The sequence below is a fragment of the Drosophila obscura genome, unplaced genomic scaffold, assembly GCF_018151105.1.
Source record: "Drosophila obscura isolate BZ-5 IFL unplaced genomic scaffold, ASM1815110v1 contig_75, whole genome shotgun sequence".
NCBI lineage: Eukaryota > Metazoa > Arthropoda > Insecta > Diptera > Drosophilidae > Drosophila > Drosophila obscura.
This window is the reverse complement of record NW_024542867.1, coordinates 375,256-386,959: the sequence shown is the minus strand read 5'-3', so window position 1 is coordinate 386,959 and position 11,704 is coordinate 375,256.

Sequence of the window (11,704 nt, the reverse complement as noted above, 5' to 3'; positions counted from 1 at the left end):
AAGCATCAGTACCTTCAGCACAACAATCAGTGAAGTTAAATCAACCTACACTCGATTTGGGGACATACGCTTACCAACGACACCCCCTTCGCCAGAAACTGTACAATTGGAGAACCAGACATCAGACTATCTTCAAGAATTGGAAGATTAACGCAAGCAATTAGTGGCAATCAATCAACAAAGGCTGCCACACCATCTCAACACAGTGCAGCATCATCAAATCGCTACTTCTGCTGCCCAAGCAATATCAATGCTATTGATTATTGCGTTCATACTCCGAAAGAAGTATCAATCATAGAACATAAGGCCGTCAACAATCAACCAAGCAGAGCCACGCGGATCATCACCCCCGATCCCCATTCCACACCGCTTTTTAGTCGACTTGGGCGATGGTTGAATACCAGTTCAACGGCCGGGAGAATGTTCAGTCGCATATTTATGCATTAATTAATATTACATAATATACACTTATCGAATAAGTCAGGTCGACCCATGTAACGGGAGACATAATAACAAACAAAAAAACATTGTAGCTGAGTCAACAATAACCGCTTCTGCAGCAATTTCTGGCAACGATGCGATTGCTCTTCAGAGGGCAAAAACACTGTCACACACATTGCTGACTATCACAATTGCCCAATAACATAATATCATATTAAATCCAAATTAATTCAATATTAATTCCAATTCCCTTTTACAATATTCTTACTAGACTCAGCACTTTCTGTACCTTTTGTTACCTATAAATAGAAATTAAGTTTGTTGAATAAAATCAGTATCAGAAACAGTACCATCACTGCCTGTTCACTCATTCTCTACAACTGCAATCAACAGAGGCTGTCGCCGTGTCTTCAGACCCTCATTTGCTCGACGTAGGAAGCCCTCTCCGCAGTCCAACTGGTTCAAGTTCTAGTTGCGACGACAAATTTGTAGACGGTTTATGAACCGTATGCATACCAAAACACACACACATTAACAGATGTAAAATAGACATGGTAGATGTAGATGTGGATAGCAGATGTAGCAAAAAAAATTTAAAATGGGAGTCGCGTCCCCAGAAACGACTCACACGTTCCTTCTCGTTTCTATCTATTATCGTGTGCCTTAAAGAAGTTTGCATGCAAAATTGGTGCCGCTCCATTGCCAATGTCAATTTGCATACCAATTGCAGCCCTCACCCCCCGAATGTCAAAAAATGTGAAAGTTTAATATTGTAGTGAACCCATGTAACATATGTAACACTCTGTTATATATATAAATACATATATAAGCGCGTACATATGAGCAGTGACATAAACAACTTATGTTTATGTTACGCATTCCTTTTGCACAGCAACGATCTACGAATTGAACGCAGATAGGTCAGCTACCAAAACTGCTGAGCAGGCATTTACCCGAACTCAGGCAGAACCCTGTGAGGGTCCTATTTCAGGCTGAGGTAAGCATCAGTCTGTCCAGGGTCCGCTACAAGACAATTTGTAGTTTGTAGGTGACTTCAGGTGTCGGGCTGGCTCGTAAAAGAATGTAGTAGGCAGCGAGAAATGATGAGGCGACGGTTTTGTTGGATTGGAGAAATCGTGGTTGGTTGTTTTTGTTGGTGTTCTTTGCGTTGTTCTTTTATTATTTAATTCTTGTTTGTTTACAATGACTTAACTCGCGGATCTAGTTACTTGGCCTTGGAGCCGGTGGACTGGGTTGTGCAGTGTCTTGTGTTTGGGCTGAGGGACTGCCTAGTGCAGTGTCTTGGGTGTGTGACTGAGGGACTACGTAGTACAGTGTCTTGGGTGTGTGACTGAGGGACTGCCTTGTGCAGTGTCTTGGGTGTGTGACTGAGGGACTGCGTAGTATAGTGTCTTGGGTGTGTGACTGAGGGACTGCCTTGTGCAGTGTCTTGTGTTTGGGCTGATGGACTGCCTGTATCTTGTATTCGGGCTGATGGACTGCCTAGTGCAGTGTCTTGTGTTCGGGCTGATGGACTGCCTACTCTTTCGGCCGATCTTGGCCCTTTTATGCAGCTGGCGATCGCACCTGAGACCCGGAAATAATTAATTCTTGCTGACTTAAGGTTATTGGGTAATAATAATTGTAGGGTGTGGTAACTAGGCCGAAGCTTGGTGCTTCGTTGACAATTTTTAGTGAGTCAGGGTGGTTTTGCTGATGCTGCATCCCGGAAGGTGCAGTTGGGAATTGGGTATTTGGTTTCAAAAGAAATGAGTTTTTGCTAACTCTGCATCGCGGAGGTGATATCTGAATTTGGGTCGATGTTTCGATACTTTTATGCTAGCTTGACTTATTGTGAAATAACGCCAATGATATCTCTTATTGCGAAATTGTGTCGGCTTGGCTTATTGCGACATTGTAGGCTGCTGATTTCACAATTGTCTCAAGAGGTGGGGTGTTGTTGATCGAGAGTTCTTAATTAATTGTGTGCTTAAGACTATTTTATTTCCGGGGTGCTGACACACCGCTATTTGTGGAGAACCGTGGCTAGAGCCATGGTTCGTGCCGAGGTGCTGAGGTTCGCCTTTTTCCTGTCCTTTGGCTTGTGCCGAGTCTCCGGATTCGTCGCTTTTAATCTCGTCGCTTTAGCGTGGAGTCGGTAACGTTATATTTTCTACTGCTGCTGTAATCGTGGCCTTTCTGCTGTGCTGGGTGCTTTGTAGTTGGTGTCTGCTTGGTGTGTAGTAGACAGAGGACAGAAGAACCCGGGTAGTGTAGTACGCTTGGATGTTATAATTGTTATGATTGATTTTTATTTAAATGAAGCTTATATTTATACAAAATCGTTGGGGCGAGTTGCCTCAATGCAGGTGGGAAACAAAGCCCTGTTGCGTAAGGTTCCCACCGTCAATATGCAATATGAGGCGTCAGCTTTCGGTCAGCGGTGGTACCTGCCCAATGCCCGTTACGTAAGGTTCTCACGGTTTAGATGCAGACGCATCACTTTTGGGCAGTGACAATGACCGCCGCCGAAACTGCATCATATTGCAACTTGGCCTTGGGGTGGTGCTTAAATTGGTTAGGCCAAGCACACTGCATGAATACACTACACCTCCCTTTTTATAGGAATAACGTAATATAGTAATGGAGTTATTCTAAGGTGTTACAAGGTTTTACAAAGTGTGTTTGTGTGTGTTTAAATATATTTGTGTATGTATAAGTAATTTTATATAATTATTATTACATTTTTTTTTTTTTTCTATGCCCATGAAATGGTGAAAAAGAACCAATTGTTTATATTTTATTTTCTTTATATACTTTTAATCTATTTTTGTTTACGTTTGTGGTTTTATTTCTATCCTTTAATATGTAGTTATTCCTATCGTCTATTCCTATTACCTTATATGGGCCCCTATATTGGTTATCTAGTTTATGACCTGTGTCATTTTTAACTAATACTAAATCTCCTATATTTATTTGTATGCTATTTAGGTTCCTGTCATAATATGCTTTTTGTTTGGTTTTTGATTTTTCTAATAATAATTTTGATCTATTCGTAGCTATCTGTAATCTATATTTTACTTCCTTATCGTATGCTTCATGGTTGTATACTGGACTAACCTTACCTTCTTCTAGAAAGTCATACGTTTGTGGTTTTTTACCAAAAACCAGTTCAAATGGGCAATACCCATGTACTGTTGATGGTGTTGTATTGTAGCAATATGTAAAGTACTTTAGCCATTCGTCCCAATCATTCTTTTCACTAGAGATGTACGAGCGAACATACTCGTTGAATGTTCGGTGTGTACGTTCTACTGCACCGAGTGTCTGATGGTGATGGGCTGTCGATGTTCTATGTTTAATTTTTAATAACTGGCATAATTCGGAAAAAATGCTGTTTTTATATTCTGTACCCATATCCGTTATGAGCGTCCTCATAGGACCATAGATAAGAATAAAGTTATTAAAGATACTACTGGCTACGACTTTAGCATGCTTGCTAGGGATCGGTATTGTAATAAGGTATTTAGTCAAATCGCATAGAATTGTAACGGCGTATTCATTATTATTTTCTGACCTTGGTAGGGGTCCTATTGTGTCGATCTGAACCGTATCGAATGCTTTCGCTGGCGTTGCAGTTAATTGCATTTCTTCTTTGTTGTGTTTGAGAGTTTTGTTCTTCAAACATTTGTCACAATGTTTGATATACTTTTTTATATCCCTTGTCATGTTTTTCCAGTTGTATTTTTCTCTAATCTTGGTAATTGTACGATTGACTCCCTGGTGGCCTCCAGTAATTGGGTCGTCGTGGAATTGTTTTAATATTTTATCGATCGATTTTTTGTCTTGCAAGTATGTTGTTTTTGGCGTTAACGCAATTGTTATGTCTGTAAGGTTTTTATTTCCCATTTCTTTAAATTCTTCTACCCGGGTATATTTAAATATTCTGTCTTCTAAGGACAGTTGTAATTTAGTGACGCCTAGATTACCGGCTTCTAAAGTAAGCCTCTTGAAGAATTGTCCTAAGTCAATTTTCTCGTTAATAATCAGGTCATTCACTATAAATTGGCTACAAATTCGTTTTCCCTTTTTGAATAGTAAATTCGGAAGGGTCAGAATGAGCTCGACATATCGTTTTACTTCTTTTTTTATATAGCGCTTCATATATTTTTGGGACCTTAAGACTTTCTTTACCAGTCGTATTAAGAGTGTTTTTTGTTTTTACTTTTTCGGCTTCTGACCGTGTTGTTACTTTAAGTATTTGGGCTGCCTTGGCAGTTAAGTTTTTTAAATCTGATATTTCTATGCGGGATAGCGCATCCGCTACATAGTTTTCTTTTCCTGCTATGTACTCCACCACAAAATCATATTCTCCTAAATCTAATCGCATTCGTGTTAACTTAGACGACGGGTTTTTCATTGAAAATAGGTATGTTAATGGGCGATGATCTGTTTTCACCAGGAATTTTGTACCGTATAGGTATGGTCTGAAATATGTTATAGCCCAGTGAATTGCTGCTAATTCTTTTTCTATTGTTGATTTATTGGATTCGCCTTTTGTGAATGCCTTAGATGCATATGCAACTGGTAATTGCTTACCATCGTACTCTTGGCTTAGTACTGCTCCACATGCGAAACCGCTGGCATCTGTTGTTAAGCAAAATGATTTTTTGAAATCTGGGTATTGAGATAGATTTGAGGGCTTATAAGAGCATTTTTAAGAAAATTGAAAGCTGTGTTGCACTCTTTCGTCCATATAAAGGGTGTATTTTTTCTACTTAATCTTGTTAAATTACGAGCTTGCTCTGCAAAATTTGGAATAAATCTTCTATAGTAGTTACAAAATGCAACAAACCTTTTTGTTTCGTCTGCTGATGTTGGTGTTGGGTAGTTTTGAATTAATGTGAACTTAGTGTCGTCTGGCAATATTCCTTTGTCTGTGCATTTATGGCCTAAGTATGTTACTTCGTGACTAAAAAATAAACATTTGTCTGGGTGCAACTTTAGATTGTATTTTCTGCAGATAGTGAACACATCTCTAAGGTTTTTTAACATGTGTTCTTCGGAACAGCCTAATACGACCAAGTCGTCCATGTATAGGAATGCCTGTGCAGGTGATAATCCTGCAAATGCCATGGTCATCATTCTTTGGAATGAGTTTGGGGCTATTTTGAGGCCGTAAGGCAATCTTTTGAATCTATATGTTCCGTTATCTGCCGTAAAAGATGTGACATTTCTTGACTTTTTCTCTAGTTCAATTTGGTGGAAACCAGATGTTAAATCTAAACAGGAGAAATATTTTGATCTTCCCAACTGGTCCAAAATATCATCTATTCTGGGCAGTGGGAACTTATCGGCTATTAGTTTTTTATTTATGCCCCTATAATCAACTACCATTCTCCATCGTTTTTGAGTTTTTCCTGGTAGTGATTTTTTGGTACTAATAGCAATGGGCTGTTGTATGCTGATACTGAGGGCTCTATTATGTCATCTTTTATAAGTTTCTTTATTTGAATATTTATTTCGTCTTTTTGGCTATGGGGTATTCGATAGTTTTTTATGTAAACCGGCTCATCGTTTAATAGTTTTAATTCCTGTTTGTAAAAGTTGTTTACTGTTATTGGTTCACTCTCCAATGCAAATATATCAACGTATTCAGAACAGAGGGTATTCATTTCCTTTTTTATAAATTTCGGAAAATTCGTATTAAGTTTTTCCATAATTTCTTTATTTTTGTTTATTTTTATGTTTTTATTGTTAATTAGTTCATAATCCTCAAGGTTTTCCGTTTGAATATTTGCATCGGATACTGTGCAATTATTATCAGTTGTATTGATGATTCGGACAAAAGCTTGTTTGCTTGTGGTAATTGTATTTGCAATGAAGATGCCTTTGTGAATTTCCTGGTTCGGTATGAGAACTTCTTTGTGTTCTGAGCATATTTTCATTAAACGGACAACTTCGGACCTAGCTGGAATTGTTATTGTATTTATATGTTGTGAATTTCGCATAGGAATGGCTATGTCTTCGTGAAAGTCGTGTGGTCTCAAAGTTAACCAATCTTGATTATCTTCGTAATCTAGAATGCAATTATATTTTTTAATGAAGTCTAAACCAATAATTCCAGTACAATTGATTGGAAAGTCATCTTTGACAAGATGAAAAGTATGTTTTATTAAAATATTGCCGCATATCAAGTCCGCCTCCACTATTCCTAGCGTATTAATTGTTCCTTTCCCTATACCATTGAGGTTCGTTGTAATTGAATTATTTATTTGTAATTTCGCCAATTTTGAAAATTGAAATATCAGCCCCTGTGTCTACCAAAAACGTTGATACCGCATTGTTTAGTGAAGTTTTTGTTGATATAAAACTATTGAAATGTAAATTGAACACGAATATGGATTTTTTAGCGCTATTTATTTTTGTGGGGGAGTTTATGCGTTTTCCGCATTTTCTGTACTATCTACAACGCGGACATTTTGGTGGCCTCCTCGTCTATTATTTTGTTGATTATTTCCGTTTCGGTAATAGCCACCGTTATTGTACCGACCGTTGTAGTTTCCGCGGAACTGGTTATTACCACGACCTCGGGTACCCTGGAAACGGCCTCTGTTTCCACGATACCCCCTATTTGAATAGTACATTACGGTATCTGCTCGTCCAGTTGCTTCGGTGCAACTGGTAACGAATTTTGCTACCGCTTCGCTCATGGTCGAGAAAGTTCCAGCCTGCATGATAAGTTTGACCTTATCATTGGTGCAGTTTTGAATCATTGCCTTGACCGCCTGCTGGGTACTATATTTTTCTGCCTGCTCATGTGTCATTCCGTCAGAAATAAAAGCGCATTCCAGAGTTTTTGTTAATTGCTCAATTTCTTTTGTGTACTGGTTAGCGGTCTTACTCATCTGACGGATGTTCATTATTTTGGCAGTTATTGAATCTATTGATTCGCCTTTTACGTTTGTTTTAAGTCTATTTATAATGGATACAAGTGTGCATTCTGTACTAATTAAATTCCTAACAGCACCTTTAAGTTTGGTTTTTACCAATGACACTGCTGTGGCGTCATGTTCACCTTTGATGGTGTTAACCAAAGATAAGGCATCCAGAAAACTTTGTAGGTTTTCTGCCCTACCGTCAAACTCTGGGATGAGTTTGCTGGCTGTATTAAGAAATTCTATTATAGTTTGAGGCATATTTGAACCTGAAGGTTTTTCACCTTCTGAACTATCGTCGCTATCTGAACTATTTTGCAGAAGTTCTCGTGTGAAAACTGCTGGGTTATTTAGCGCGATTGGTATCACTAAATGCAAATGGTGTCTTTTGTTAATGTTCTCAAGGCACTCTGTTAGCCGTTTGAGAACATCTGTGACCTGGCCGTTATGGAGTTCAGAAAGGTTATGGTGGGCTGCTTTTATTAAGCATTTGATTTCGTTGTAATTGTGAACAACGATCTCAGTATGCTTAATTAGCGTTTGTCGCTTAATGCGCTTTGTCTTATTTAGACATTTATATGATTTATCAAATTCCACCCTGAAGTCTCTAATTTTTTGTCTTAATGTTTCCCATTCCATTCCGAGTGGTAGCTGGGTTGCAGAATTTTTATCAAGAGTTAAACTAGATTTTATCTAGTGCATCAGCGCTAGACATATACCTTTTTTTCAGGCTTCTATGATGCATGTTGTAAATTTTGATTATTAGATTTATTGCTGCCATGATTACTAATATTAACAGAAGAAACCACAATTCATTGATGCTATTTGTGTGATCGACAATTTGTATCTTGTTCACCACATTGGCATTGGGGTTTTCTAGTTTTGATTGCGTTTTCCCCATTGTAATTATTAATATTTAGTATTTAAGAAAAAATATTTTTTTTTTCTTAATTAAAATTTTTTTTTTTATTTGTTTAATTGTTTAATTTTAGAAATATTTTTATTTTATCATTTTATTTAATACTTATACATATAAAAAGGAAAAATATTATATATATATATATAAATTTAAGAATTAATTTAGGGTGCTGGTTTGTTTGGCCAGCAGCCGTTTTCTTCGCATCGCGAAGCGCCAGTTTGGTGGCGTCCAGCAGCTCTTTGTAGCGCCTCTGGTCATCCGGTGATCCTCGTGCGGCCTTTTCGCACTCGATTAGTAGGCGACGAGTGCGGATCAGGCGAGCCTGTTTTCCTCCTCTCCTTGCCTTCGGAACTGTTTTACTCGGGGTTGCTTCCTCGCTCCTTTGCTGCTTGGCTGTCTTCTGCCTTGCTTTGTATTCCTCGATGGTGAGTCTTTTTGGTCCTGACTCCGGGTACTGCTCCAGTACCTCCTCTATTCCTGGTGGGTCCTTCTGGATAGAAGGCTCCCCTGTCAAGAATTGTATCTCTCCTTCCGATGTCATGAATTTTTATTTATTGGTTAGACCTCGAGTCTTTTTAAGCAAAATGTAGAATGTAACCAAATTCCACCAAGGAGACTATGGACTCGTCTGTGAAGAGCTGCAGCTCCTTGAAGCGGCACAAAATATCCTTCAGGTAGAGGGTTTATGACTTCTTGTCGCCGTAGACGATGGTTCAGCACCTCATCGACACAGGACTCCACATTGATTTTTCTGCTGTTATCGACCTCCCCGGCAGATGCATTGGCACCCTTGAGATTGGTTTCTATATCTGTTATAAACGGTTTGGCTGATATTATTATATTATATATTATTATATTATATATCTGGCGCTATAACGCCGCTGATATATATATAATAATGGCAGGATCGCCATGTAGTAGACAGAGCAGAAGAACCCGGGTAGTGTAGTACGCTTGGATGTTATAATTGTTATGATTGATTTTTATTTAAATGAAGCTTATATTTATACAAAATCATTGGGGCGAGTTGCCTCCATGCAGGTGGGAAACAAAGCCCTGTTGCGTAAGGTTCCCACCGTCAATATGCAATATGAGGCGTCAGCTTTCGGTCAGCGGTGGTACCTGCCCAATGCCCGTTACGTAAGGTTCTCACGGTTTAGATGCAGACGCATCACTTTTGGGCAGTGACAATGACCGCCGCCGAAACTGCATCATATTGCAACTTGGCCTTGGGGTGGTGCTTAAATTGGTTAGGCCAAGCACACTGCATGAATACACTACAGGTGGGTCGATTATCCATATGACGATGGTTTTCTCGGCGGTCTTCTTCGGTCGTTCTTTGTGGCCAAGGATCCGTCGGTAGTTCTGGGTCGTCTTCGGTGGGTTCGGTGGCTCCGGGGTCAAAGGTTTGATTCGGGTGATTCGGTAGGATGGGTCTGTCAAATGTAAATGCTTGGATCTGCGGGGCCAAGTCCGGCGGCCACGGCTCCGGGACTGGTTCGGGCTCATTTTCTGTTGGATCGGCTGCTTCGGAGTCAAATGGCTGACTGGGGTCTTCGGGTAAGAGGGTTGTATCGAAGGCGCTGGGCGGTTCGATCCTCCGTTGGTAGTCGCTTATGTGGGCGACGATGGGTGTGGTGTCGACCATGGGTATGATGTTTTGGTACGCTGGGTGTAGTACTCGTGTTATACTACAGCCAGACTGGTACGTGAACAGGTGAGTCGCGATGACCCCTCTGGTATCGCAGCAACGACTTGTGTGGGCGACGAAGATCTCGGACAAGGGTCTAGGCATGGCTCGCTGCATGGCGCTAAGAATCATGTCAGTACGCGGAAGGTACTCCATTGTGTTGGCGAGGATCGGTGTGGCGTCGGCCGTGGGTCGGACAGGACGGCTGTCTGGGCATCGTGGGGGCATCGTGCTGGTTTCCGGGCCCTCGTTGAGGGGCTCTGTGGAGATCAGTTCGATTATGGGCCCCGTCCAGCGTGGGGTTAGCGTGGCTGTTTCCCGTGTGGCTGGGCTGTCGGATGGTGGTGGCCGTTGTCCTTTTTCGCTGCTGGCGGTCGGTTTTGAGGGTGTCCGTGCGTTCCCTGCTTCCGATGCGGTTTCTCTGCGTGCTTGCTCTGTTGCTTGTCTTGGACCTGGGCTTCCTGTGTCGAGCGCCGGGTTCAAGTGTGTTTGTCTCGTGTGTGAGATCCTCGTGGTTTGTTTGGGGTGTGTGTCCCCTGTGGTTGGCCTAGGACGCGGTTGCTCCGTAGTGACCGTGGGACTCGTTTTCCCGATTGCTTGGTTGTGGTTGGCTTGTGTTGGCCTCGGATTCGTGTTCTCCGTTGTGGGCCGGCGTTTCGTATTCGTTGCGATTGGTTTGGGTGTCAAGTGCTGCGTTGCATTATTGGGTGCCGTGTGCGTTGTGGTAGGTCGTGGACGTAGGTTCGTTGCGATTTGTTGGGATTTCTGGTATCGGGGTTCGGCGTCTTGTACTTGGATAGTAGTAAGCACGGGTTCAGTGGGCATGGGGTGACGGTCTCGTAGCTGTAGCAGCGTGGATCCGCATTGGATCGTCGTTTCGGTGGCACCTAGGAAGTCCATGCCGACAATGACTTGTCCCAACATGTTTGGCAGGACCAGGAGCGGGATTTGAACCTCTCGTTGATCCAGCTTGATGTGCGCCAGTAGAACTTGTGAGATCTCTCTGACCGAGCCATCGGCCAGGCGTATGCGGACGCATGCATCTTGCAGGTTGGTGTTGTTGTCTAGTTGTCGGGCGAGGTTTGCGCTGATGAAGCTTCTGGATGCCCCGGTGTCGATTGTGGCTTCCGTTGCGTGTCCTCCGATGGTCACCATCGCCACTATCCGGCCGTTGCTTACGTGTAGAGAGTTATTTAGTCGCGGGTTGGAGGAGGCGTCGTTCCCGGCTGATCCCGTGTCAGTTGGGGACGCATGTCGTTTCCCCGACGTGTTTTGGCGGCAGCAATTTACGGTCCGTGTGCCGCGTTTGCCACATTCCCAGCAGAATAGGATGGAGGGATTATGGCAGTCGTATGCCGCATGCCCCGCTTCACCACACCGGCTACAGGCTGCGCGTGGGTTGATGATGGGGGTCGTGATCATGTGATGGGCTGCTTCGGGATTCGCCGTACTGTTTGGATGAGCTGGTGGTCTCCCTGGTGTGTCTGTCGATTCCCAATGGGGACTCAGAAATGGCGTCTGGTGCGAGTCGCATTTCCTCGGCTCTGAAGCCGGCCTTGCGTATCTTGGAGTGTTACGCGGGGGTGCGAAAGTGGTCGGGATGGTCCGCTCTTGGATGCTCTCGAACTCGGTGGCCAACATTGTGAGCTGTGCTAAGCTTTGTAGTTCGTGTCGCCGCACGTACATCTGGTATGCTGGCAGGGCGTTATCGTAGAT